The sequence below is a fragment of the Dermacentor variabilis genome, chromosome 8, assembly GCF_050947875.1.
Source record: "Dermacentor variabilis isolate Ectoservices chromosome 8, ASM5094787v1, whole genome shotgun sequence".
Lineage (NCBI taxonomy): Eukaryota > Metazoa > Arthropoda > Arachnida > Ixodida > Ixodidae > Dermacentor > Dermacentor variabilis.
The window spans coordinates 86,050,867-86,074,472 of NC_134575.1; the positions used below are offsets into that span (position 1 = coordinate 86,050,867).

A 23,606-nucleotide genomic window follows, 5' to 3' on the forward strand; every position below is an offset into this window, starting at 1 on the left:
TTTTTTTTTATTCAACCAGGAAAAGAAATATATCCTTACCATACTCTTTAAGAATTACCCCTGTGTAGAACAACTGAATTCGTTGCGTGATATTGCGCTCAGACCTACTCATATTTTGCACAATATCTCGGAAAGATTGAAATAAACTTATGAAAAGGTCCATAATTTTTGGTTGAAATAAAAAAAATGTTACTTTGGCTACCTTAAGTGCATTCCCATGGAGGGGTGGAAAAAAATGAAGCCTGCGAGCACTGCTACGTTCATGACATTAAAACAATGCATGAGCCAATAAACCAGTAACTCGCCGTGGTTGCTCAGTGGCTATGGTGTTGGGCTGCTGAGCACGAGGTCGCGGGATCGAATCCCGGCCACGGCGGCCGCATTTCGATGGGGGCGAAATGCGAAAACACCCGTGTGCTTAGATTTAGGTGCACGTTAAAGAACCCCAGGTGGTCAAAATTTCCGGAGTCCTCCACTACGGCGTGCCTCATAATCAGAAAGTGGTTTTGGCACGTAAAAACCCAAATAATATATTAATATATAATAAACCAGTAAATACATCCCCATACGCATCTCTATAAAGACCAATGAACCCTTAGTAAAATGTCGCAAGATATACCAGGGCTTTGTGTTTCTTTAATTAGACAAAACATTATGTGCACCGAATTTAGGCCATCATTTATGCGCAGATTCTCGGCCAATGCTTCGTGATAAATATGTGCCACTGTGTCATATAGGGTAAATAACACCGTAGTGTATTTATCAATTGCTCTTAAATTTCACTGCTCCCCTTCTTATCTATGCATTTATCAACTGCGCTGTTCCCTAAACAAGCGTCGTACAACACCTTCATCCTCCTGATATAACTGCGTCGGCGCCTCAAACTCCATAGCTTGCTAACCGTGTAGCACAATAATGTGATCATCAAATATAATCAAAGAGACGACCGATGCAGTGCCTAAGCACATGCACTTTGTGAGCAAGACGTCAAACACAATGTAAATATATCAAGCAGCAGAAGCTTGATGTGGGCGAGTTGGTTGAGCATACTTAATGAAAAAAGAGAGCGCTACGAAGACAAGGACGAACATGTCGTACATGTTGTTCTTTCGTCCTTGTCTTCGTAGCGCTCTCTTTTTTCATTAAGTAAATATATCAAGTTTACACATCCCACTTTGTCATTTCGCCTTTATTTAGCCGCTTGACGAGAGCATCGTTGCACATTAAATATTTTTCACTAATCGGCATAGTCTTCGTTCACTCCATAGTGTACTCGTAGTGAAAGGTGCTCTAGACCACGTAGTTGCATTGCGATAGTATGTGTTCAAATGCACACTTATAGACTTCAGCCAAATACATTGTGAAAACTGCAACATCAATGTTTGACGGGGCTATAGGCATTAGGTTTCCGTAAAGCGAATTTTTCAGTGTGTCTGCACAAAATTGTAGTCTCCACTCGTGCAAATCACCCATGTGAAATGAGCATCGGTGTTTGGCTCACTAGCGCTGAAAAAGGGAATTCCTCTTGCTTCATTCAATTTCTTCATTCCAGAAATGTGTTCGGCATAATTTGTTGCATAGCGTACAACGGAACATTGTCAAATGTGTTGCTGAAGTGACGTAAAAGTTGTTGAATACTTTTCAGTGCGTTAGAAACATTACTTTATGTTTGCTTTCTCTGCAGAAGAACGCTATTTTAGGAAGCGCTGTGATCATAATTAATTGAAATAGTTTGCCACTCCTTCCTCTCATAATGTTGTATTTTCTGCTTGCCTGGAAAAGCACTTTATTGCTGTCCAATTGTTTGTTCGTGTTTTCAGGGACATAGACGCTTTCTTGATCCACCTGAGTAAGCAGTCCGCTAAAGCGTGGGCGCAGGAGAACTTGTGGAACCACAACATTCACCACTGGGGAATTCTGAATATTTATGAGACAATTTTTAATCAACCAGGCTTTTTCAGAAACGCCACTTTAACTTTGAAGGTAAGTAACCTGTTTTTATTCCGCGTTGCTGCTGCTCTGGGCAGTTCATCTTCACGAAGCACGTTTCTTCGTTGTCAAGTGGTAGCGGCAAGCTCACATTCGTAAATTCTATTATTCATTCAACTCAAGCGCGAATAAGCAGAATAGAACTAAGAATATAATAGAACAGTATCCTCATTCAAGAATAGAAGAAGAAGAAGAAACTTTAGTAAAGAATAGTCCGGCAGTTCTTGATGTGGTGGCCTCATTGAAACGTGACGGAGAACCGGAATCAAGATGTGAAGTGACTACTTGACGCGTATGCCCAAGCGTAAAACGGCAGCAACGAGCCCCTACATGCGCTCTTCTTTGCACTATGAACGAGGGAAAATCATTCGACGGGTTTGACGCCAGCTTTTCTGATGTTCGCGGGAGACCCCCAGACGCTGACGGACAAAATATTGGCAAAGCGGACAGATTCACCCGGCGCAAAAACGCCATTCTACCACTATGTACGACATTTGCCATCGCCTATGGAGCGTGGTGAACGAAGCGAATTGCAACCTTGCAGAAGCAAGGGCGAGTGGAAATTCCGCCTACGGACGAACGCACCAGGACAAAATTCCAAACGGGAGGTGCGGTAACGTAACTATGCGCTCAGCGACGCGAGGCCCGAGTTCGCGGCGGGTTTAGCACCCAAATGGCTTGGGCCTTTTGAAGTTGATTTAAAGTTCAGGGATCTGAACACAGGTCGTTTCAGCTTACCAATCCACGTCGGCCAGGCGAAGCGGTATTTCCGAAGGGAAGGGGCCGTGGAAGCTGTAGCACTACCCGTGGGCAGGCAAACGTTTGTCCAACGGCCCCTGCGGTGCACGCTTAGAACACCCGCACTCGGCGAAACAGACCGTAACAAGTCCACACACTCGAAGCAGCACAATCAGCAGCTACGGAGCAGAAGCCAACGCTGGCCATCGTAGTAGCCGAGGGGATAGGGTGTGGAACGGCGGTTGCACGTCAAGTGGTTAAGAAGTCAAGCCAACAACTAGCCTTCCGTCAGATAACCACGCTGGTGCACGCGCTGAGGCCGCCCAATGGAGGAGTTTGCCAGCTCGAGGAGCCATCATTTGCAGTTCGCCTTAAGCGGTGCACCTTGATCCCTGGCCGTGCTAGTGCTCAGCTGGAGTGGATCAAGCCTTCCGATCAGGGGTACGCTGAACCAGGTTCCTGTTATCCACGGACACGGGGAACCTGGCTGGCGATGGTTTGTCCAACAGGTGCGTCATGTCCTCTCCAGCTCACACGGATGTTGCTGACTTCGGGGGAAGTTACTGGACAATGTGTTCTGGTGAAAATGTGTCTACAAAACATCCACACCGCCGACTGCATTGCGAAAGCAGTGAAATCGAGCAGGTCAGTTGTGCTTAGAGTGCCATAACATTGTGCCACTTGAGTCAAGGGGGCTTAAGGGTCTTAAGGGGGAGGGACGTGGGAATTATGAAAGTTAATAATTTCTCACGCTCCTACGTGCGCTACGGAAGAGAGAGCAGACGCCTTCTTCTCCTCTTCCCGTGCAAGAAGCTAAACGGTTCTTCTCGCGTAGCCCAACCGTCTTGCAAACCAGTTGCGATCGTGCGGTCACGTCGCCGGAGTGCCGCGCTCCCATCGGAGCGTGCAATCAACATGCAGGGGGCGCCGAAACTGACGCTCTCTCAGGGGAGGCCGCGATGGAAAAGAAACCTGCCATGAGTAACTATAAGAGGAAAAAACAAAATCGGGAAACAAAGTGCCTGGGTATTCGAGTCGCGTGATTGTTGTGTAGTGATCGGAAGTTCCACAATGATATAGTGAGATTCTCTTGTCTGGTTGTTTTGAGCCCTAATGAGGAGATTTGGACGGTGTTGTATTCTCGGTGCCCGTCGCGACCGTGGTCTATGCGCTCAGGTTGTCCAAGGAAAGGCTGTGCCGAAGTTTGCGCACTCGTTAGAACTTCTAATGTAATCGTCCACGTATCGTTTTGGTTCCTGGAACTCTTCAGAAACCCAAGAAAATTTATGGTTTGAGGCTTCAATGTGTAGTGGCGCCAGTGCTGCTATAATGATATTGCGTAGGGATAAGCCCTGATAGGTGTATAACGATCTTGAAGTCTGCCTTTGGTAGAGGTGGCAGTCTGGGTTGTATTCTTCCTTTCACAGAGGGGGCGTTTTCATTGGCGTCCATGTTCCTTTCCAGATGGTCTTTGACCGGCTTTTTGCCGCGCTTTTGTTCAAACACTTGTTGTTTTTGTCGGCGTAATGTTAGCACCGTTTGATGGTCTGGCAATATAGGAGGGGGGGTCATGGAAAGTAGCATATGTCGGCTCACGTCTATATGCTTGGTTTGGTACCCCCGTCAACGTGCCGGGTCCAGTTTGATTCATTCCATCTTCGTTGTTTGATTCTTGCTGGTGTAGCGTTCCAGTGCTCCTGAAATCTCTAGTTGCTTCTACAGGCATGATTAGAACAGCTCCGAGCCGGAGCCCGCACCGCCGGTACAGCCGTTGCTTCAATGTCTTGTCGGCGTTCGGGTAAGCGACTGCACCACCTTGGACTGACCTGTTTGGATTCGTTGCTCTGGCCAAAGCAGTCTAGTTCAAAGTTGGTAACATCCTCGGATTCCTGTATTCTTTACGAATCGATGGGAATTCCTTTTCGGTGGTTTCTGCCACAATGTTTCATTGACGTTATTTAAAATGCAGAGCACAATTCTAGGTAGACTGCACTGCTCGGTGCTCCGTAGGGGCTCCCCACCACATGAACCAGACACATTACAGGAAAAAGAAAATCACCAAGACAACATAAATCTATAATCCAAAAAGGGCAATGAAAACGGCAATTTATGCAAATATGTCAATGCGAAGAAAGGATGAATTTTAGGTGATCTAGAAACGAGTCAAGGGACAGGAAAGTGGGTAATATACGCCACTTGCAATGGAACTCATGCGACATGATAGGATTTCAGGAGAACTTCAGTTTGGCCTAGTTGGTGTTTACAGCATATTATATTGACCGCAAATAAAAACGGGGGCAGCGGAAGAGAACACAAATACGACACGGGCCCTAACTTTCAACTGGAAAGTTACGAGTTGAAACATCCCACCCATTCCGTTTTTGTGTTTTCTTCTGCTGTCCCCGTCTTTATTTGAGGTCAATATGATATACAATAGAATTTTGTTTTACGAGTGGTTGGTGGACTTACGTTGATAATGAGTAGGTGTTCTAATAAAAAGTCATGTCCAAATTTATATTATGAAGGGCTTCTAGCAGCACTGTGTGAAACTATTCGTGACCCCAGTGATCTTTACGCAATGACCCTCTACCTCTTTCCCACAGAGAGCACACGAAATATCGGACCCGTCGCCTACGAAGAGAGTAGTGTCGTACACCTTCCTCGGCTATTACGGTAAACAGCCCGGTGGATGCGATGAAGCTGCAGAAATAATGAAGTAAGTAATTTGCTATACTCTGTAAGGATGCTCTCTTTAGAAAGTGAGAGCTTCCGCACCACGTGCAATAGCGCTGAGGTTGTCGTCAGGGCGGTATCTCAGGCGGCATTTATTTAAAGTGATAGGGCAGACGGTAACGGAACAGTTAAGATAACGACAGGCCTTCAGGTTCATTCATGGTTTCGGCTCGCAGGGGATAGGAGAGAAAGCGACCTGTCGTTAATTGGCGTAAATATACACATTGGCCTCAAAGCGACTGTTGTTGTTCAGTGACTCAATGCCGAAATTCTCCGCGGCGCGACTATAGTAGCAAACCTTCATTCTACTAAACTAATCAACAGCGCAGGAACAATAGGTCGGCACACGCCTAACTAGGGCAGCGATAGGGGTGTGAGCAAACGTTTGCGGCATCAGTCCCAAACATCTGAGCGTGGCGACGGGCAGACAGCGCTCGGAGGTGCGAGCAGTGATCTCTGTGAGACGCTGATTGGTTTATCAGGCGTGGTCAGTCGAGTGATGTCTTTCAAATGTCGGTGTGAATGAACCCTGACAACATCCAGATTACAGAAACGGCGGACGGTAGTGGATGAATCCACAGCGATCACGAACAAGCAGAGCGAGCCCAAATTGGGCAAACGTATATAGTGAGCCTAATCAATCTCCACCTTCTTAACTTCATTTTAAGATTAGAGCACGGTTGCGATACTGCATTTTCTGTCATAACAAGATTTCATCACAATAAAGCACGAATACCGTGGATCGCGAATGACCTCTATCAGCGTATGAAACATGCGGAAAGATAATTCAATTTCTAAAGTCACGTGACTTGGATATTTTGCAAGAGTTAAATAGGTTTAGGAAAAGGTTAAGCATAGACATTAAACAAGCAAGGTTGTCGTTTTTCGAACGCAAGTTCGAAAGCGCAGCCCAAAACAGCCGCGAAACATGAATGATCTTTCATGAATTGACAAACACTTCTGCAGCATGTCTTCAGTTATTTAGTGGTCATTGCTATGGCAATTTGCTGAAAAAATTTGTTGTAAACGTCGGGGCAGCTGAGTTCTTGTTTCCCGTGTTGCGTTAACGGAGCTTCTGGACGTACGTGCGCCATGTCGTAAAAGACGCGTTATTTTGGACTCGCATATCTTAAGATAAAATCGCATCTATTCTGAAATATCTTGGAAGCAAGTTAGCAGCCGTAAAAGATCCCACAAAATGTTCACCGAATATGGCTGTTGCGTATGAAATTACCGTGCCACTGAACTATATCTTCAACGTAATTGTTTCATCAGCTGTCTACGCCAAAAGCCTAAAAATTTCTCGCGTAACTTCATAAAGGTGTACAACACAACGAATTGCTTCACTACACATCAGTATCTGTGCTATCACTTCTCTCTAACGTTTCTTAAATGGATTTGCACATTAACTTATTATGTTTCTTACTAGCCAAGAATAGGGCCAGTCAAGAAAAACGTCCTTAGTGGGAAATTAAAATCAAGCTATCAGAAACATTGAAAAAGGTTATTTACAGTTGTAATATATACGTAAAAGTTTTTAAAGGGCATTTGACACATTAAAACGCGATAATTTCCCACAGAAGCTTGAAGGGAACGGTTTGAAGGAAAAGCACCGAACCTTAGTAAAGTGTGTTACGGGGCAACACAAGAAAAGGGCAAGATAAGGTGAAAAACGACGACACATCGCCGTGCCTTCGTTTTATACCTTCTGTTGTCCTTGTGTTGTGTTGCGCTGCAACAAACCCTACAATGAATCCCAACTAACTGGCCCAACTTGCCGTTTTGGCAGAGAACCTCATCTGTAGTTATCTGCGCAATCGACTGCAATATGTTCGTGTCGATTTTGTTCATTCTGACAGTAGCCCAGTTAAATATGGTCAGCCCCAGGATATGCATTAGGCCCCTATTATTCTTAGTGTATTGGAATGATAATAATATTCTTAATACTGGTAAGCTATATTTGCCTGCCGATGACCGCAAGCGTCTCCTCCTCTTGGGCTAACTTGGAGGAGCTCGAAGAGACATGAAACAACAGGTTCTGAGCACTTATGCGTCTCGTCTCTCAAACTAAAAGGCAGTGCAAAAAATGAAAGTCATTATCTCGTAAGAAAAATATAATTGATTACTCAGGAAAACATAATTACAATGACTTATTAATTTATCTTCTTAATTATTTATTTTTAGACGTCCGTTTTTTTAAGGGACTTAAGCTGGCCATGGCATGTAAACGCCAGAATAAAAGTCGCAAGTCCCCAACATGCTTAAATGTTTACGTTATTTCCTACCAACTAGGCTAAAGATGAAATTGTAGTTTGCTCCAATTTATTCCAAACTCAATTTTTGCGTGTTGGTGTGCAGAATGGGTATTATAAGTTATATGGATAAACTTTATGCTTTACATAAAAATTAATTAAACTGCTCAACACTGCAGATCAGATGGATAGGTCGGCCTTTCTGTTAAAGCCTAAAATTACACATTTCTGCCTTCTTTGGAAAATTAGGCTCTCAGTGGTGCTGTGTCCAGCTAAATACTATGACACTGCAGTGTTTTTTCTCGTCAGTTCCTAAGCAGGAACAATCGCCATGACTTGAATAAAACGAGCATAGTTGTAGAAAGTGCACGATCATGAAAAAAGAAAGAAAAGAGCTCGTGAAAAAAGAGCTATAAATTATGGAATTATGAATTTGTTTAATGAGAACCCTGCTATATTGGACAAGCACACAAAAGTGTAACTGCTCAACAATGTCAATTTCCATGGTCGCTGAATTATTATTTTTAAATCGAGAAAGACCAATGGCCGAGTTCCGGTCATATGTAAAGTACTGCCGTGTTTCATACATCTTGAACATATTGTGACCTGTGTCCGCTTTCTTTTTAGTGTTATAATTATGTGTGCAATGTGGGAAAATAGCGTTGTCAAAATTTATCAAATATTACGACTATTACTTCTGTATTATGTACCTGCAAATTGTGTATTTGGCATTTTTGTGTCAGAGAACCACCCTTGATGTTCCTCATTTTTGTACAAAAGCTTTTCTTCATTTTTTTAATATGGACACATAGGTTGTGCACGGTTAGGGAGAGCTTTGTGTAGTCTGTAAAAATTATGTCATTGGCGTGACAAGCATTTGATTAATTTTTGGTTTCTTATTCTGTAGAGTGCTGGTAGTGTCCATAGATTCCTTGAATTCGTACATTTCTTCAAAACGTCGTTATGAAAAGCATTTTTCTGTGAATTCTTTAGGTGAGATAACAGCGGATCATGCGAGTTACAAACGCCATCTGCATCTACATTTGCATAGGCTTCCATCGTCAATCTTACTATACACTTTAATTAGCTTATTCATGGTTAGTCGAGCTGCCTGATTTGGTAGAATGGAAAAGATAGGCATCCGATAATTTATAATTGCGGTTATTGCACCAGCAAAACATTCCTGAGCGTTGAAGTTAAACATGTCAATTATGGTCTTTAAAGTGTCCGTAACTTTCGTAGGAAATGTTATAATACCTTCAACTTGATCGCAATGAAGTGCATCAAACACATCAGTAGTAATGGCTTGAGTGTACACCAAATAATTATTTATGATGCAAATTACTGTAGAGTTCAAATAAGAAGACAACACGTAATCGATCATTTCTTAAGACATCTGAGTTTCGAATTTAACCAGCAGAAATGTGCTAAACAACAATGACGGGGATGCACGCAAAAATATACATGACAGCCTTACAGGGGTGTTTCAAGGCACAAAATTCTTCTATTGCACAATTTTGCGTTTCCTATCCTGCCTTCGCTGAACTTTCGCTCAGCAGAAGCTGAATGAGCATGCAACATTTTCTGGTGCGCGTCCGAAAGGAACAGTGAAAGAAAGGTAATTGTAGGATGCGTTTATGTCATTGGCTCAATTTACGATTTTGAAAACCTTCAAGAAAAACATGGAATAGCTGACGGAACATTTACGAGGGCGCAAAATTTACGCATTAACTGTGCGTCTATTGTCATCTTCGTCGGTATCATGCTGTAGAGATTGTGCGGTACGTGCAAAGCAAGGTTTTGTTTCTCAAATTATAGTAGCTTCGGACAGCACGTAAAAACGAACGTAATATCGCCGAAATTTTCATAAGTATCGCATTCCAGTTTTCGACACAGTCAATTTTAAAACAGCATCATTACGTTTGGTCGCTATGTCTGAAAGGTTGCACTCCCATTGTCGCATTCGTCCAGAATCTATCACTATTGCAACCTGTAGTAGTGATATGAGACTGTTGGATAAATATGCGATAAGTGCGTTCTGCTTGGAATCTGCCCCGATTCACGAGACTAAGCGGCAAAGAAGTACAGCCCACTGCGTAGGTAGGCGGCCAGCCTTTTATGAAAACTTGAAAACCTCCACTCATCAGTAATTTTAAATCAGTAAATATTGAGAATTCTATTGTTATATCTTATTTGGCTAACATGAGAGGAGTATTCAAAAATTCCTATAACAATTTCGTAAGCTACCGTTTATGTAAATCGCCGAGGCCTGGCATGCGACAATAAAAGAAACACAGATGACTGTGATGTCTCCAGAAGGCATCCGCCTCACATTCACACGTTCGTTATCAAGTGCTGCCAACTGCATGTTTACGAAACTCGAATACAGTTTCGCCCTGCTGACTCTGTCAAGAAATTTGCTCAGGCCTTGTAATTCGTGATCAAAATAACACTGTCACGTAGTGGTGATGGCAAGGAACACAGCAGCAATACTGTGAATAAGGGAACTACCATTTATTTGGCGAACCTGTGCCCACAAAAGCAAGTCACACTTAAAGCACAACGATAGCGGCAATGTTGGCGATTGTCGTAAATCTGATCTGCAGGTCAAGGGCGTCGGCTTTCATGCATAGGTGATGGAAGGTTCTAGAGTAATCGCTGCTTCCCATGTGTCTTCCAGAAAATTCTGCACAATTCACGTCGCGCACACGATGTGATTACACAAGCTTTGGTGACAACAGACATCGATAACATTCGAGAAATTTGCGATACATACGGGTGCGTCCCGCACTGAGCGATAACATTTGTTAGACGGTGAAAAGCCGATAAAGATAAACGTGACCCAATAAAGATCAAGTACGCGGGTCAATGTATCCCTCTCAAAAACCATCGCCTCGATGCTACAAACACGACTGCGAAGAACAAAATGACACGTATTAAACAAACATAATAATCAAACAAGAAAACAAAGTCCAAAATAATGCAGTAAAAAAAAGAAAGTCTGAAACTCGTCTTTGCAAAGTCCAAAAGTTCGTTAGCGCTGGTATAACAGCTTCAGTCGTACAACATGGACTATTTAAGGTTTTGAGTGACACCGCTGTGATAGCTAACTGCCATCGGGCATGACCTCATACTGAAATGCGCCAATGAGTCAGATGATCTTGTAGAGTCTGAAATAGCATCACAACAGTCTCTCACTGAGTCCTCGTCTGCGTATCAAGGTCCAAACCCAAACACGGCCGTCGGGTTGGTATTCTACGTATCACCGTCAAACATGGTTGTGCCAGCTGTCGGCCTGCTGCTCGTTCTTCATGCGTAGGCCGGCGAGCTCTCATCCTTCTTTAGCGCCTTAGAGATAGGCGGCGACGTTAATATTTTCAAAGTTGGCGACTTGCGGCAGCATGGCGTCGAGAGTAGTAGTCGGGTTCCTTCTGTAAACCATCTTGAACAGCGTGATTTGTGTTCTTTTGTGCACTGAAATATCGTAAGCAAAGATGACATACTGAAGCACGGCTTCCCACGTGTTGCGTTTGGCGTCGACGTGCAGTGCTAACATGTCCGCAGCGTCTTGTTCAGTCGTTCCATTAGGCAATCCGTCTGTGGGTGGTGGGCACACAGTGGTCCTCCGGTGACTCGTCTGGCTTAACTGCAGGATGCGTTCATCAAGATCAGCAGTAAAAGCCGTTCCTCTGCCAGTAATGAGGACTTCTGGCGCGCACCATGTCGCGGCAGGATGTTCTCTGCGAAAAATTTTGCTACAATGGCCGCACTACCTTTCGGCAGAGCTTACGTTTCGACGTAGCGGGTAAGGTAGTCGGCGGCCACACTTGTTTCTAGAAGTCGACATCGGGAAGGACCCGAGAAAATCACACCAGATCTGCCGAAACGGTGTGCAAGTAGGCTTGATCGGCTGTAGTAATCCCGCCAGCCTTGTAGGTGGTGTCTTGCGTCATTGGCCGTCTGGAATTGACATGAAGGGTGACGTCGGCAGTCAGACGTGGCCAGTAATATCTTTACGGTATATGCTCCATAGCCTCCTGGACAATCTGAGGTTTCCTAGCGGTCGGATCGCCATGTAGGGCGTGCTGTACTTTTGGACGGAGTGATGAGGGAACAAGGGCGCAGTTGGCGCTAACTCGCGAGAACGTCTTTCCGAGTAACTGATTTTGAAGCAAAAACGAAGATAATTCTCGCATAATTGGCCTAGAGACAACGTCGGTGTGCCCTTCCAAATACTCGACGAAGCGTTTTAGCTCCACCTCTGTTCCTGCTTATTATATCAAGGAAGGCATCGTCATCCTCGTTGTCTTGCGGAGGCGATAAATAGAGGGCCGTGATAAACAGGCATCATAGTGCTTTCGTCCGGACTTGTAGATAGGAGTGATGTCATATTCTTGCAGTCTGAGCTCCATCGCACCAGGCATTCTAAAGGGTCTTTAAATTAGCTAGCCAACAAAACGCGTGATGCTCGGTGACTACTTTGAACGGCCTGCCATTTAGTTAAGGGTGGAATTTTGCTATAGTCCAAATCCTGACGAGGCGTCGTTTTCGGTCGTAGAATAATTGTCTTCCGCTTTAAACAGGTGACCGGCTAGTATAAGCTATCACCCGTTCAAGTCCGTCTTTCCTGCACACTAGAACGGCATCAAGGCTTAGGCTACTGGCGTCAGTGGGTATTTCTGAATCGGCGTCATCGTCGCGGCGTACAAGTACCGGTGGCGAATGCATGCGTCGTTTGAGTTCTTAAAATGCGTCGGCCTATGGCGTTTCCCACTTAAACTGGACTTAACATTTAGTTAGATGTATCAGCGGCGGAGCGATGCATGAGAAGTCCTTGGCAAAGCGTCTGATTAGGCACACATGCTAAGGCATGTATTGACTGCCTTTTTGTCGATGGGCAGCTGGAACTTTGCGATGGCAGCTCTCTTCTCCGGGTTGGGGCGGACTCCATATTTGCTGATGACGTGGCCGAGGAAGAGAAGCTCATCATAAGAGAAGCAGAACTTTTCCAGCTTCAGAGTGAGCCCTGATAACTTGAAAGCCTCTAATGCTGTCCCTGATGACTTGAAAGCCTCTAATGCTGTCCTAAGCCGCCTAAGGTGATCGTCGAAATTTCTCGTGAAGATCACGATGTCATCTAAGTAAACAAGGCAGGGGCGCTATAACGTAAATCTATTACAAACTTTTCTATTCCAATTCTACAATCAGCCCTCCGCGATTGGTGAAAAACATTTTTGGACCACCCCTACTTTACCTGTCTGTCACGCGACGTCACAAAGCCGCGATAGCTCGCCATCTGATATGACGTGTGCACACTGAATATGCATGATTTGGCTGATAAAAAAATTGTTCCTTCTGATTCGACGCCTTTTCGCCATTAGCCCTCGGCTATTGGTCAAAGTATTCGGGCTGCACCCACTTCACCTGCCTGTCACGCGACGTCACAAAACCACAAAAACTCACTGCGTCAAAGTGACGTGTGACGGTATATTAAAGGTGCATTATTATGCCGAACAAAACTGAATTTTCTTCTGAACAGACGCAGGCTGTCCAGTTCCGAAAGGAATAAAAAATGGCTGCCGCCGATCACTGAGGCACTGGGTACTCGCAGCTGCCGGAAAGCATGGGTTTATTTGTGTGTAATGAAACTTCTTGCGTGGCCGCGTAACGTTTTCGAGCACTTTCGGCGCGTTTACGACCTCCTTCTGCCAACTATTCTTTGCTATGGATCCGTTTAACGTTATTTTTAAGCTTCCGTTGCATGCCGCCGCGATTTTCGACGATCCACCGTAAGCTAAGTAGGGGAAAGCGGACCAATCAAAGACGCTGGCACCACCCTCTTCATCCGGTTATGGATTTTCAGTGCACTGGCTCGGCTTCATCGAATCCACCTCCACTTGCGCGTACTCCTCGCCTCTTCTGAGCCAATTAGATAAGATAAGCCGCTCAGTGTAGGCATGGCATGGCATGGAAAGAACTTTATTTTAGTTCAGAGAAACTAGGGTCCGAGGGCACAAGCCCAAAGGCTAAGTCGGTGGCTCTGTCCATGTAGGCACCGGTAGGCCAATGGCTTTCCCGATGTCGTGAGCTCTCCGGACGGCCAGGAGTTGATCTGGGAGGACTTAGCTGGATATGCGTCGACTCCAGTCCTCTTCACTGTTGAGATCCGAAGCGCTTTGGTTGGGGCACAGCCAGAACATATGATCAAATAAACATGGAGTGTGTCCACAACTCTTACATTCCGCGCGATAATCCTGGTCAATTTTGTTAAGCACGAAAGGTGTGGGATAAGATTTAGTTTGAATCATTCTTAATGTGACTGTCTGAGCTCGGTTGAGCTTCTGATGGGGGGGAGGAAAAGACCTGCTGCCGTTCCTATAGTGTGAGGTGATCTCGTGAAAAGTAGTAAGTGGGTCTTTGTAGGAGCCGCTGTCATCCTGGAGCAGTTCCTGATCTGACGTGCGGCATGTGAGATCTCGCACAGCAGAGTGAGCTTGCTCATTAGGATTGCAGCCATTGGGGCTGACCGAGTGGCCCTGATGAGCCGGAAACCAGACTAGGTGTGAGCTATCCAGTTGGTCGTAATTATGAGTATTAATACTGTGTATAAGTAACTTGTGTGCTTACACTGAGACGAAGCCGGCTGAGTAATTCCTAATAGCTGCACGGGAATCGTAGAAAATCGTGGAGCCTTCCTCATTGTAATTGCAAGTGCTATGCTTGGTTCTTCGGCGGCATGAATGGAGCTCGTTCTTAGTGACGCCGCGCTTATTAATTTACCGCTCTCATCGACAACGGCAATAGCGTAGCGGTTGCCCGATCCATAACTAGTTGCATCGACAAAAAGAGCTGAGCTGTGTTGTGGGTGCAGTTTACCCAGAATGCATTTGGCCCTGGCGTCCCTTCTGCCCTTTTTGTGGACAGGATGAATATTTCTTGGTATGGGGTCTACAACTAATTGTGTCTCCACCTCCTTGGGTATTTTGAACTTAGAGACGTCTCCTCCTCGAGGAAGTATTCCGGCTTCACCTAGAATTTTACACCCTGGCTTAGTGTTGGAGAGTCTTGCAATTTGTGACATCGAATGTGCCTCAATGAGCTCATCTATAGTGTTATGAAGTCCTAACTTGTTGAGGAGTTCGGTACTCGTTCCGTGCGGGAGTCCCAGAGCCCTTTTGAGTCCGGAGGTTATAAGTGCGTTTAGCTTAGCCTTCTCTCCTTTCCCCCAGTTCAGGTATGATGCAATGTACGTCACATGACTGATGAAAAATGCATGATATGCTCTGATGAGATTGTCCTCCTCGAGGCCTGCATTTCGATTTGAGACCCTACCCAGGAGCTTTAAAGCACTGTTGGCCTGACCTGTGAGATGGTTCAGGGCCGTAGCGTTACGGCGCCTTGCGTCAATGAGAAGACCCAGAATTTGAATTTTCTCTACTCTGGGTATGACCCGTCCTGTGTTGTCTGTGATTTTAATTGGCGGAGTTTCTAAAGGCGCAAGGTTTCTAACACCTTGTCTCCCCTGTCTAAAGAGCAGCAACTCAGATTTACTAGGTGATAGCCTGAGTCCGGTGCCCTTGAGGAAGGATTCTGTGGTGTCTACCGCTTCCTGTAGTGTCTGCTCTAGTGCTGCGAGTGACCCCCTTGGGACCCACACTGTGATATCTTCAGCGTATATGACGTGCCCCAAGCTGGGGATTTTGGACAATTCCTCCGAAAGCCTCTGCATGGCAATGTTAAAGAGGAGTGAGGACAATACTGAACCTTGTGGTGTGCCGTTGTTTCCTAAATTGTATGGACCGCCTGTGACTATCCCGAGTCTGACCCGAGCTGTCCCTTTAGCTAGAAAGGACCTCACATAATTGTAAAAATTGCTTCCCAGGTGAAAGGTTGAGATTTCATGTAGGATATGTTTATGTGCAACCGTATCAAATTCTTTGATAAGATCCAGACCCAGGAGGCCCTTTACGACCCTGCTAGGGTGGTCAATAATAGCCCGTTTGGTCATGCGAATGGCGTCCTGTGTGGATAATGCCTTCCGAAAGCCTATGACATTGTGCCTGAAAAGCTCCTGGTTTTCTATGTGTTCTATTATCCAGTTATGAAGTGCGTGTTCGGCTACTTTGCCAATACAGGATGTAAGTGATATGGGCCTGAAGTTCTCCTTTGTTAGTGGTTTGCCGGGTTTCAGTATAAACGTCACCTTGGCATCCTTCCATTCCGGTGGGACAGTGCCGGATCTCCAGTGACTATTAATTTTGACCGTGAATATGTCTATGGCATCGTCGTCCAGGTTTCGCAAAAGTTTATTTGTGATGCCATCCGGACCCGGGGCAGATCTCCCATTTAAATTAAAAAGTACATGCCTTATCTCAGCTGCAGTGAAGTCACTGTCCAAGTCCGGTTGCGATATTCCGGAGTAAGGTTCGCTTATTTCTTCTTCGTTGTCGTATTCATTTTTAAGTGGCAGGTATATGTGTGCGAGGTCGTTTGCGACCTCTCTTGCTGTCCGCCCTATAGCTATCTGTTTATTGACGAGTCTGTTTATGGCGAGGTTTGTAGTACCTCTAGAGAGCTTGTCAATAAGTAGGCACTTCAATAGGTTCCATTTGCGTCCTCTGCGCAGTCTACCGTCTGTTTCTGAGCAAGTTTCGTCCCATTGTTGACGTAAAAGTTGAGCCGCGTATGTTTCGATATCACGATTAACTTGGGCGATCTTGGCTCTAAGTCTTCTATTGAGTCTGTGACTCTTCCGTCTGGTTAGAAGTGAATTTTTCGCTTCCAGCATGTGAGCTAGCTTGGAGTCCATTTTTAGGGCTTCGATTTCAGTTGAGACTGCTTTAGTAGCTTTGTTAATCGTTGCCTTCTGTTGATCTAAAAGCTCCTCATAAGATTCGTCATCTATGCTGGTTTCCTTACGCAACTTACGAAACAGATCCCAGTCCACGCACTCATATTTCTTTAGTGGTGGTGGTTGCGTCTGTAAGATGACTTCAGTTAGGTAATGATCACTTCCTAAGTTGTCCTGCAGAATGTCCCATGACCCTTCAATTTCCCGAAGGAATGCTAGATCCGGGGTTGTATCTCTGGTAGTGCAGGTACCAGTTCTCGTGGGGAAGTTAGCATCTGTAATAAGAGCAAATTTTATTTCACTTGCCGTGGTTCCTAAATTAGTACCCTTGACGCTCTGATGACCATAGCCCCATTATTTGTTGGGAGCGTTGAAGTCCCCAGCCACTACGAGTGGGGCTGTATCTGCCTTACTGGAAATGCGGCCCAATAGGGTCTTAAAATCCCTTTTGCTACCTTGCGGAGAGCTATAAACGTTAGCTATATACACGTTAGCTGCTTTTTTGTTCTTCAGGATGAGTTCGATCATTTGTGCTTCTAGACCAACCTTGTACTTGGGAAGCTCATGAGTTTCATAGGAGGTACCCTTTCGAACAAAAGTCGCTATTTCCCGACCCCCTGAAATGGTCAAGGTTTCGGAGTTGTAACCCGGTAGAGAGAGATGCTCTTTAGCTAGTGTTACCTGTAAGAGAACAACGTGCGGCTTAACTTTTGCCGATCTAATGAGCTGCTTCGGAAACTTCGGAAACTTCGGAAACTTCGGAAACTCGCACAATTACACTGCCATATTTTAATGTTATTCTTGTCGTTTGAAGCCATTATGATACCATTGGTTGATTACCCGAACCCTTAGAGTCCGTGCTCTGGCTACCGTTTGTGCTTCCGTGGACTGCCGATGCAGCCTCTGCGCTTGCCTTTGCCTTAACTTTGGGCCTTTCTAGTTGACCCACTCGAGCATCTAGATTAGTGATTAGCTCCATGATTTTCGCCAGAGTCCTGTCTATTGTGGCTAACCTTGAGGCTATTCTGACTTTTTTGTGTTTGGGGGGTGCCTCACTCTCTCCCATCTCCTCTGCCTCAGAGATTTCTAAATCTTCCTCCTCTGTTTCGCTAATGGGAACAGGGTGGGGGGCTTTACGTTTAGGTTTGCCGGCCAAGGGTTTTGGAGCCGTTGTCTCCATCCGACTACGGGGTGTTTCGGACCTTTTTTTAAATGATTTGAAAGCCTCCCTGAGCTCAGACAGTTCTTGCCTTAATTTCCGATTTTCTGGTTATAATGCCAATATTCGGGGATTAGACTCACCTTCCGGCTGTGCCCTACCATTAGTACTCCTAGACCTTGCCCTTGTCGGTTGTCCTGGTTTCCCAAGGCCTCCGATCTTGACTCGATCGGCCCAGGTCGCTCTTGGGGTCGACTGTGAACGGGACCTCGATCTTGCCCCAGGTACTCGGGGTTGCGGGTCGACACCAGAAGATTCTCCAGAGCTGGGTTGTCCTCTGGATCGAGAACGCCCCCTGGAGCGGGAGCGCCCTCGTGAGCTGGAGCGCCCTCTCGTGCGAGAGCGCAAGTTGGTGTCATTTTCTTTCATGATCCCTTTGCGCTGGGAATCGTCACTGTCTTCAATGTCGTCGGCCACCTGTGTATAGCGTGCTTGCTGTCGTTGGCGTCTTCGACGCCTTTGTCTCACAATATAAGGCATCTGGAAACTTCGACTGCATTTTCGGTCCCCAGTTGAGTGTGCGCCACCGCAAATAGCACACTTGGGATCACAGTGATGATCTTCAGGTGGGGAAGTGATTCCACAGCCCCTACACTTTCTAACACTTGCCGGATTGGGACACACGTCGAATTTGTCCGATTTCACCACAGCCGTAGCACACATTTATCTGTCGTCGGTAGAGATAACAGGGCATGCGTACGTTACCACAAATAACGTGGTTTGGCACTCTTTGTCCTTCAAAAAGTACCACCACCGTTGTAGTTTGCTCGACCCGACGTACCTCGACGAGGCGCGGATTTCGGTGATTGACGAAAAGGGTTTTCAGTTCCGCGTGGCTAATGTCCAGGTCGATACCGCGAACAACACCCTTACATGTATCTTCTCCTGCTGCAGTGTAGGCCGCCACTTCGAAGGGTCCATCCCTCGTATGAATCTTGCGTACCTTGGCGTAAGCTCTCGCGTTTTCTTCCCGCGGAGTCGATACCACCAAAATGTTTCGACAGCCGTTCGGACAGTACGTGTCCTCCGTCGTGTCTTCCGGCGCTAAGGCTGCCGTCATGGCCAGTGCTCTGGAGAGATGTACCAGGCTGAACTTTTTAACGTCGGGGCCGCCACGGGGGCGGACAATTATCTTGATGTGATCCCTCGGTAGCATCGGGATCCTAGAGGCGGTAGCGACGCGCTTAAGCACGTTCTGCGAGGTGGCCGTGCGGCGACTACCTTTCCCGCCATGGCTGGTATCCTTTATAGCCGCGGATTTTCCGCCAGCGGCTAATGCGCGTCTGCTTCGGCGAGTGATGGCTGTTATCCATCCGATATCTTCCTCCGAGGTGATCTCCATGCCTTCAACAGCTAAGCCGCAGGCCATGCCTACACTCCGTCTTGCGCGTGAGGCCTAGACCTACAGCGAGAGCTAGGGGCTGGCACCTTTTCTACGTGGCACGCAGAAAACAGTTTGCAGAGAGGCGAAAAATGGACCCACCGGCAAAAAATGGGCATCCGCGTTATCCTTGTGATACGACGCGGCGATCAAAACCAGGTTCTCAGGAGTGGCACAAAAATTCGGCGCAAAAACATTGATCGAAGTTAACTACAATAGATGTTAACTACAATAACCGTTCTTGTACAGGAGGTCCCGAATACAGTCTTTGACTATGGGACCTCCTTCTGCGTACCAAGTACTTGTAATTGTGACCCAACTTCTAATAATAAATTTTTGATTCTGATGCTGATTCTGCACCACCGCACTAGTCGGCTTCTCTCAGTGTAGGCAAAGTTATTCGTTTTTCAAGCAAAGAAAAGTGGCCTCCTGTGAACGAAGAGGGTGTTTGATTGGTCTGTTGAGACAACCCTGTGGGTGAACGACTCATGCTTGCATCGGCGTTTAAGTGAATTCGAGGTCAGGAGACTGGAATAAAAACATATTGGAATAGTTTTACGTTATGGGGCCCGAGGTCTGCCACACGATCCTAACACCGTGTCCATCAAACCCTGGAACGTTGATGGCGCCGAGCACAGCCCGAATGGCCTTATCTTGAACTGGTAGATGACGTCTGGCGTCACGAAGGCGGTCTTTTCGCGATATTTCTCGTCGATTTCAATTTGCCAGTTGCCATAGTTGAGATCCATCGACCAGAAGTATTTATCGTTGTAGAGCCGATCCAATGCGTCCTCTATGCTTGGGAAGGGGTGTACTTCTTCCTTCGTCATCTTGTACAGCCGACGATAATCGATACAGAAACGCAGGATTCCGTCCTTCGATGACGCCTTCTATGTCTGCGGGTCTTTGGGTGCCGACGTAAATGACAATGCTGAACCGAGGCAGGAGGCTGACTTGGTCCTCAAGTGCACTCAAAGCACGCTGACTGGAAGGTGTCTCCGTCGGTATTGCTTGATTTGCAGTCAGTGTTATCGACCTCAACCTTAGGTCGATCATTGCGACGTGTTGGTTCAGGAAGTCTATGCCGAGAATTAAGTCTCATCAGCACTGTTCGAAGACAATGGACGTGGCAGGATAGGTCCGTTCATCGACTGTAATTATTGCCGTGCAGGTTCTCGTTGATGTTATGAGATGTCCTCCAGCTGTCAGAATATGAGGGCCGTCCCACGCAGTCTTGCCGTTCTTCAAGTTAGATGTGAATAATCCACTGATGATGGAGTAATCGGCTCCTTTGTCCACTAAGGCGGTCACTGCGTGGCCGCGGAGAAGCACGTCGAGGTGTATTCTCTGCCTTCCGTTCCATTTAAGTCTTGTCGTCAGATCACGGCTGCGTCGCGTCGACTTCTGGCTGCTATGTGGCTTCGTCAAGTCGCGTTTTGTCGGCGTATTGTTAGCTCGCAGGCTTCTTCGGGAAGACGGCGTGTCGTTGCTGCATCTTCGAAATGGATCGTGAACCGTCATCGTCGGCGGCTGATGGTTTTCGGCATTTCCAAGTACAGCAACCGTACCCCCATCGGTTGCTGCTTTTAGTTTTCTGTATAGGGGCATATGGACAGGTCCCGGGCGGGGCCAGCGTAATGTCAGCGTTGCGGCGCCATGTAGCGTCCTGGCGGCGGTGAATAAGAGTGTTGTCGAAGGCTCCACTGAGTGGCGGTGAGGTAGTCGGCGATATTACGAGTGCGCGCCCCTCGCTGCAGGCGCGGATCGTTAACAGCGAAGCCTAGTACTCGCATTTTGCGGTACAGGCACCTGCGGTATATGTTGCCCGTTTCTCTGCAATGGTAGCAGACCAGACGGTATTCAGGGGCACGCCAAACGTCTGTAACCTCCGGGGTGTTTCGCTAGCCGACAGGTGGGCGGTGTGGCGGCGTCTGTCGAAGGAATCGCGGGGTCATGGGGCCCTGGCACGAGCACAGAGGAAAACCTTGATGGCGGACGAAAGCAGCGTACTTGATTGCTTCCGACTGGGACCGTGGTGGATGTGGTTGCACCTCAAGAAATCCAAGCGATCGCTGAACCACTTTAAGGTTGCGACCTTGGGGAGAGCGTCAGCAATTCCTCACGACTGACCGCTCTGAGGGTCTCCCGCAGGTCGTCACTGCCGAGTGCTTGAACGTTGGTGTAATTTGTGGTCAGCGGTCGGCGGTTATATTGCCTTGTCCGCATGTCGAGCGTCTTCCCAATAGTAGTGGCCTCAGAAATAAATTCTACAGCGGTCTTAGCCGGGTTGCGTATCAATGCGGCAAAAGGCTCTTGCCTCAAATCACGCATCAGGACGACAAGTTTTTTGTCTTCTGGCATGTCTCGGTCTGCGTGTCGAAAGAGCCGAGTCATCTCCTCCGTAAACATCGCAATGCTCTAGTTCGGCAGCTGCACGCGGGTTTCCAGTAGACCTTGCGATCGCTCTTTGCGCAGGACGCTCGCCAACGTCTGCAGGAAGCCGTTGTGGAACGCGTCCCACGTCGTCAGGGTTGATTCCCGGTTCTTAAACCATGTTCCGGCCGTCTTTTAAGGCGAGGTACACATGCCGAAGCTTGTCGTAAGTGTTCCAGTTGTGCAATGCAGTGAACCTTTCATATGTTTTCAGCCAGTTATCTGGGTCTTCAAATGCAGATTTGCGGAAGGTCGTTGGCTCCCTGGGTTGCTGCAGCACAATGAGATACGCTGGTTCTGCCATTGGGGTTGGCTTGGCGACGATCTTACTAGCCGTCTGAGGCAAAAGGCCATGCTCCAGGGGCAGTTCTAGCAGAAGACGGCTACCACGCTGTTTCTTCGAGACGTTGGTGTTCTCTTCTGCGTTCGGGCTTGGGCACGGTGTTTTGGGGGCGTGCGGTAGATGAGCGCAAACAGCTCCATCAGATCTCACGCAGTAGTGGTGGCAAAGAACACAGTAGCAATGGATAGTATAAGTTAAGCGCTTGCAACCCAAAGTAAACGCATTACGTGTGCAAAGAAATAGCGTTTTCATCACTGCGCATGCTCTGAACGTTATTTTGTTTCAGCAGTTTACGTGCGCTGTGATAACATACATTATTTGGCGAGTTTAACGTTGGAATGCTTATGTACGCTAAGAAGCAGCGTTGACTAACACGTTGTCAGTGTTTCAAGAACGAGAGTTGTTGCAAGGCACATGAGATTTGGAAAGTAGAATATTGTCTCCGCCTTCGCTCTGCCATTTTTTAGATGACAACTGTGTCCCAATGATGATCAAGCTTTCGTTCTGCACGTAGCATTTTTGAAATGTTCATAGTGCTTTTTTTGTTTTTTTCAAGGAACGTTTACCTGCCCTCCGTCCTGGTGATCCTGGCTCACCTATCTTATGCAGAACAAGAGATTCAGGCTCAAACTCCAGGATTCGAATGCTATATAATGCCGCCTATGATTTACACAATTCCAGAATCAATCCGGTATAGTTTGAAATACGGGCACACTTTTGTGAGTACAACCGCCAGTCTTTTAAGTGAATATTGAGGATTAACGTTCCTGTCCAATAACTGTGTCGCTGTTTCCGCAAATGCACGTTGGAGTCAATTTGTGTTTTTCAACGTGAATTTGCTAAAATGTGAGTAAAATTGCCAGGCGCATATATATATATATATATATATATATATATATATATATATATATATATATATATATATATATATATATGTATATATCCATATATAAAAACCTATTCATTTCCCTATCAACTGAATTGATTTCCTCTTTCTTTGAACTTCTTTCACCCGCCCAGTAAACGGCATCACTTAACCTGTTTCTCATGGTCTGCTTCACGCTCAAGCCCGTGCGGCCGTTCGATATTTTAATGCAACTAATTTACTGTTCGGTTTCTTGTTTAAGAAAGCGTAGTACAGTCTCAGTAAAATCCTCCTGATAACACTTCTGTGCTTATCCAGGAGAAAAGCTTAATATAATGACGTTTATTAAGCGACTAACGGTAAGAAGGAAGAGTAGTTGATTTGCCCCGCAAATATCAAGCTCCTATGCTTAGCTGGAAGCCGTGCTCTGGTACAAAAGCTAAAAAAACGACGCTTACAAAGCACTCTGCCATTTAAATGAGGCATAACTATGTGGCACAAATGTTCAAAAAGCCGACGTTTAGACCGTGACCATCAGGATAAGTGAGTCCTGCGTATTTGGCAAGAAAGTTACAAGTGATACTTACTAGGTGGACGAAATAAGTGTTACCAACGGTGCTTTTCTTTTTTCTAAGAATGAAATGCTTTTAGCTCGCGTTGTCGACGGCCTTCAAGTGACCTTGAGCCAAAAGCCCGATCCGTTATCTGAGCACTCATACGAGGCTCAGAACAACCGGGCAAAGTTGCGAAAACAAACGAGATCATTCGGGCTACCACTCAAAGCTGATGAAAATGGGGTCTC

The 23,606-nt window shown here is 46.3% G+C and overlaps 1 long non-coding RNA gene across 1 annotated transcript; it reads left to right on the plus strand.

Moving 5' to 3' along the window:
* The first annotated feature begins 1,829 nt into the window (after positions 1-1,829).
* LOC142591161 (uncharacterized) lies at positions 1,830-22,653 on the plus strand. The gene is made up of 3 exons (XR_012830370.1): positions 1,830-1,983; positions 5,331-5,443; positions 22,496-22,653. It is a non-coding gene; the product is annotated as an uncharacterized LOC142591161 (long non-coding RNA).
* The last annotated feature ends 953 nt before the right edge of the window (positions 22,654-23,606 follow it).